We start from the raw sequence: 6,437 nt of genomic DNA on the forward strand, positions 1-6,437 counted from the left end.
CGCCATGCAACTTTGATGGTCGGGTAACTTTCACTATTTACTGTCGGAGATCACTTTTCATGATTAATAATGCATCCTGAGACCGTTTTACTCAAAGTTAGAGCAAAAAAATTTTTTGTCCAAAAATCTTCCGTCGGTCATACCGGTACCCATGTCCTATGACTTGTACCAAGTTGTGAAGGGTACATTTTGACAAAAATCCAAAAAAATCATTAAAAAGTCGCTATTGCTTATTGCATTTCGCATCGTTAGACGACTCTAATATGCCTTGGATGACCACTGTCTGATGATTATTTTAGCTTTTATGCCAAAATTTTGATTTCGTGTCTTACGTCCCTACATTAGACGACCTTGGATTTTCGTCTCCTGCACCGCCATGCAACTTTGATGGTCGGGTAACTTTCACTATTTACTGTCGGAGATCACTTTTCATGATTAATAATGCATCCTGAGACCGTTTTACTCAAAGTTAGAGCAAAAAAATTTTTTGTCCAAAAATCTTCCGTCGGTCATACCGGTACCCATGTCCTATGACTTGTACCAAGTTGTGAAGGGTACATTTTGACAAAAATCCAAAAAAATCATTAAAAAGTCGCTATTGCTTATTGCATTTCGCATCGTTAGACGACTCTAATATGCCTTGGATGACCACTGTCTGATGATTATTTTAGATTTTATGCCAAAATTTTGATTTCGTGTCTTACGTCCCTACATTAGACGACCTTGGATTTTCGTCTCCTGCACCGCCATGCAACTTTGATGGTCGGGTAACTTTCGCTATTTACTGTCGGAGATCACTTTTCATGATTAATAATGCATCCTGAGACCGTTTTACTCAAAGTTAGAGCAAAAAAATTTTTTGTCCAAAAATCTTCCGTCGGTCATACCGGTACCCATGTCCTATGACTTGTACCAAGTTGTGAAGGGTACATTTTGACAAAAATCCAAAAAAATCATTAAAAAGTCGCTATTGCTTATTGCATTCAGCATCGTTAGACGACTCTAATATGCCTTGGATGACCACTGTCTGATGATTATTTTAGATTTTATGCCAAAATTTTGATTTCGTGTCTTACGTCCCTACATTAGACGACCTTGGATTTTCGTCGCCTGCACCGCCATGCAACTTTGATGGTCGGGTGACTTTTGCTATTTACCGTCGGAGATCACTTTTCATGATTAAGAATGCATCCTGAGACCGTTTTACTCAAAGTTAGAGCAAAAAAATTTTTTGTCCAAAAATCTTCCGTCGGTCATACCGGTACCCATGTCCTATGACTTGTACCAAGTTGTGAAGGGTACATTTTGACAAAAATCCAAAAAAATCTTTAAAAAGTCGCTATTGCTTATTGCATTCAGCATCGTTAGACGACTCTTATATGCCTTGGATGACCACTGTCTGATGATTATTTTAGCTTTTATGCCAAAATTTTGATTTCGTGTCTTACGTCCCTACATTAGACGACCTTGGATTTTCGTCTCCTGCACCGCCATGCAACTTTGATGGTCGGGTAACTTTCGCTATTTACTGTCGGAGATCACTTTTCATGCTTAAAAATGCATCCTGACACCGTTTTACTCAAAGTTAGAGCAAAAAAATTTTTTGTCCAAAAATCTTCCGTCGGTCATACCGGTACCCATGTCCTATGACTTGTACCAAGTTGTGAAGGGTACATTTTGACAAAAATCCAAAAAAATCATTAAAAAGTCGCTATTGCTTATTGCATTTCGCATCGTTAGACGACTCTAATATGCCTTGGATGACCACTGTCTGATGATTATTTTAGATTTTATGCCAAAATTTTGATTTCGTGTCTTACGTCCCTACATTAGACGACCTTGGATTTTCGTCTCCTGCACCGCCATGCAACTTTGATGGTCGGGTAACTTTCGCTATTTACTGTCGGAGATCACTTTTCATGATTAATAATGCATCCTGAGACCGTTTTACTCAAAGTTAGAGCAAAAAAATTTTTTGTCCAAAAATCTTCCGTCGGTCATACCGGTACCCATGTCCTATGACTTGTACCAAGTTGTGAAGGGTACATTTTGACAAAAATCCAAAAAAATCATTAAAAAGTCGCTATTGCTTATTGCATTCAGCATCGTTAGACGACTCTAATATGCCTTGGATGACCACTGTCTGATGATTATTTTAGATTTTATGCCAAAATTTTGATTTCGTGTCTTACGTCCCTACATTAGACGACCTTGGATTTTCGTCGCCTGCACCGCCATGCAACTTTGATGGTCGGGTGACTTTTGCTATTTACCGTCGGAGATCACTTTTCATGATTAAGAATGCATCCTGAGACCGTTTTACTCAAAGTTAGAGCAAAAAAATTTTTTGTCCAAAAATCTTCCGTCGGTCATACCGGTACCCATGTCCTATGACTTGTACCAAGTTGTGAAGGGTACATTTTGACAAAAATCCAAAAAAAATCATTAAAAAGTCGCTATTGCTTATTGCATTTCGCATCGTTAGACGACTCTAATATGCCTTGGATGACCACTGTCTGATGATTATTTTAGCTTTTATGCCAAAATTTTGATTTCGTGTCTTACGTCCCTACATTAGACGACCTTGGATTTTCGTCTCCTGCACCGCCATGCAACTTTGATGGTCGGGTAACTTTCACTATTTACTGTCGGAGATCACTTTTCATGATTAATAATGCATCCTGAGACCGTTTTACTCAAAGTTAGAGCAAAAAAATTTTTTGTCCAAAAATCTTCCGTCGGTCATACCGGTACCCATGTCCTATGACTTGTACCAAGTTGTGAAGGGTACATTTTGACAAAAATCCAAAAAAATCATTAAAAAGTCGCTATTGCTTATTGCATTTCGCATCGTTAGACGACTCTAATATGCCTTGGATGACCACTGTCTGATGATTATTTTAGATTTTATGCCAAAATTTTGATTTCGTGTCTTACGTCCCTACATTAGACGACCTTGGATTTTCGTCTCCTGCACCGCCATGCAACTTTGATGGTCGGGTAACTTTCGCTATTTACTGTCGGAGATCACTTTTCATGATTAATAATGCATCCTGAGACCGTTTTACTCAAAGTTAGAGCAAAAAAATTTTTTGTCCAAAAATCTTCCGTCGGTCATACCGGTACCCATGTCCTATGACTTGTACCAAGTTGTGAAGGGTACATTTTGACAAAAATCCAAAAAAATCATTAAAAAGTCGCTATTGCTTATTGCATTCAGCATCGTTAGACGACTCTAATATGCCTTGGATGACCACTGTCTGATGATTATTTTAGATTTTATGCCAAAATTTTGATTTCGTGTCTTACGTCCCTACATTAGACGACCTTGGATTTTCGTCGCCTGCACCGCCATGCAACTTTGATGGTCGGGTGACTTTTGCTATTTACCGTCGGAGATCACTTTTCATGATTAAGAATGCATCCTGAGACCGTTTTACTCAAAGTTAGAGCAAAAAAATTTTTTGTCCAAAAATCTTCCGTCGGTCATACCGGTACCCATGTCCTATGACTTGTACCAAGTTGTGAAGGGTACATTTTGACAAAAATCCAAAAAAATCTTTAAAAAGTCGCTATTGCTTATTGCATTCAGCATCGTTAGACAACTCTTATATGCCTTGGATGACCACTGTCTGATGATTATTTTAGCTTTTATGCCAAAATTTTGATTTCGTGTCTTACGTCCCTACATTAGACGACCTTGGATTTTCGTCTCCTGCACCGCCATGCAACTTTGATGGTCGGGTAACTTTCGCTATTTACTGTCGGAGATCACTTTTCATGCTTAAAAATGCATCCTGACACCGTTTTACTCAAAGTTAGAGCAAAAAAATTTTTTGTCCAAAAATCTTCCGTCGGTCATACCGGTACCCATGTCCTATGACTTGTACCAAGTTGTGAAGGGTACATTTTGACAAAAATCCAAAAAAATCATTAAAAAGTCGCTATTGCTTATTGCATTTCGCATCGTTAGACGACTCTAATATGCCTTGGATGACCACTGTCTGATGATTATTTTAGATTTTATGCCAAAATTTTGATTTCGTGTCTTACGTCCCTACATTAGACGACCTTGGATTTTCGTCTCCTGCACCGCCATGCAACTTTGATGGTCGGGTAACTTTCGCTATTTACTGTCGGAGATCACTTTTCATGATTAATAATGCATCCTGAGACCGTTTTACTCAAAGTTAGAGCAAAAAAATTTTTTGTCCAAAAATCTTCCGTCGGTCATACCGGTACCCATGTCCTATGACTTGTACCAAGTTGTGAAGGGTACATTTTGACAAAAATCCAAAAAAATCATTAAAAAGTCGCTATTGCTTATTGCATTCAGCATCGTTAGACGACTCTAATATGCCTTGGATGACCACTGTCTGATGATTATTTTAGATTTTATGCCAAAATTTTGATTTCGTGTCTTACGTCCCTACATTAGACGACCTTGGATTTTCGTCGCCTGCACCGCCATGCAACTTTGATGGTCGGGTGACTTTTGCTATTTACCGTCGGAGATCACTTTTCATGATTAAGAATGCATCCTGAGACCGTTTTACTCAAAGTTAGAGCAAAAAAATTTTTTGTCCAAAAATCTTCCGTCGGTCATACCGGTACCCATGTCCTATGACTTGTACCAAGTTGTGAAGGGTACATTTTGACAAAAATCCAAAAAAATCTTTAAAAAGTCGCTATTGCTTATTGCATTCAGCATCGTTAGACGACTCTTATATGCCTTGGATGACCACTGTCTGATGATTATTTTAGATTTTATGCCAAAATTTTGATTTCGTGTCTTACGTCCCTAAATTAAACGACCTTGGATTTTCTTCTCCTACACCGCCATACAACTTTGATGGTCGGTTGACTTTTGCTATTTACTGTCGGTGTTCACTTTTCGTGGTTAAATATGTATTCTGAGACAGTTTTACTCAAAGTTAGAGAAAAAAATTTTCTTCTCAATAAATCCCCCGAAACCAATGTCTTATACATTGAACCAGGTTATGAGGCGCACCTGTGTGTGAAGAGTTCTTCGTGTGGTTTATAGACATTTCAGGCACTTGGTATATAGTTTTGGTTTGTGCCCAAGTCCCGTACTTAGAGATATTTTTGGTTTCGGACCAACCAATTCGACTTGCCTTCATCTCTTGTTAGGTTTATAATATCAATACTCGAACTTATATGCATGTTCAGGGACATCATTTTAACTTTCGGTTTGCACCCAAGTCCCGAACTTAGAGATATTTTTGGTTTCTTATCAACCAATTCGACTTGCCTTCATCTCTTGTTAGGTTTATAATATCAATACTCGAACTTATATGCATGTTCAGGGACATCATTTTAACTTTCGGTTTGCACCCAAGTCCCGAACTTAGAGATATTTTTGGTTTCTCACCAACCAATTCGACTTGCCTTCATCTCTTGTTAGGTTTATAATATCAATACTCGAACTTATATGCATGTTCAGGGACATCATTTTAACTTTCGGTTTGTACCCAAGTCCCGAACTTAGAGATATTTTTGGTTTCTTATCAACCAATTCGACTTGCCTTCATCTCTTGTTAGGTTTATAATATCAATACTCGAACTTATATGCATGTTCAGGGACATCATTTTAACTTTCGGTTTGCACCCAAGTCCCGAACTCAGTGATATTTTTGGTTTCTTACCAACCAATTCGACTTGCCTTCATCTCTTGTTAGGTTTATAATATCAATACTCGAACTTATATGCATGTTCAGGGACATCATTTTAACTTTCGGTTTGCACCCAAGTCCCGAACTTAGTGATATTTTTGGTTTCGGACCAACCAATTCGACTTGCCTTCATCTCTTGTTAGGTTTATAATATCAATACTCGAACTTATATGCATGTTCAGGGACATCATTTTAACTTTCGGTTTGCACCCAAGTCCCGAACTTAGAGATATTTTTGGTTTCTTATCAACCAATTCGACTTGCCTTCATCTCTTGTTAGGTTTATAATATCAATACTCGAACTTATATGCATGTTCAGGGACATCATTTTAACTTTCGGTTTGCACCCAAGTCCCGAACTTAGAGATATTTTTGGTTTCTTATCAACCAATTCGACTTGCCTTCATCTCTTGTTAGGTTTATAATATCAATACTCGAACTTATATGCATGTTCAGGGACATCATTTTAACTTTTGGTTTGCGCACAAGTCCCGAACTTAGTGATATTTTTGGTTTTGGACCAACCAATTCGACTTGCCTTCATCTCTTGTTAGGTTTATAATATCAATACTCGAACTTATATGCATGTTCAGGGACATCATTTTAACTTTTGGTTTGCGCACAAGTCCCGAACTTAGTGATATTTTTGGTTTCCGACCAACCAATTCGACTTGCCTTCATCTCTTGTTAGGTTTATAATATCAATACTCGAACTTATATGCATGTTCAGGGACATCATTTTAA

The sequence above is a fragment of the Anopheles maculipalpis genome (genome assembly GCF_943734695.1).
Source record: "Anopheles maculipalpis chromosome X unlocalized genomic scaffold, idAnoMacuDA_375_x X_unloc_38, whole genome shotgun sequence".
In the NCBI taxonomy this organism is placed as follows: Eukaryota; Metazoa; Arthropoda; class Insecta; order Diptera; family Culicidae; genus Anopheles; species Anopheles maculipalpis.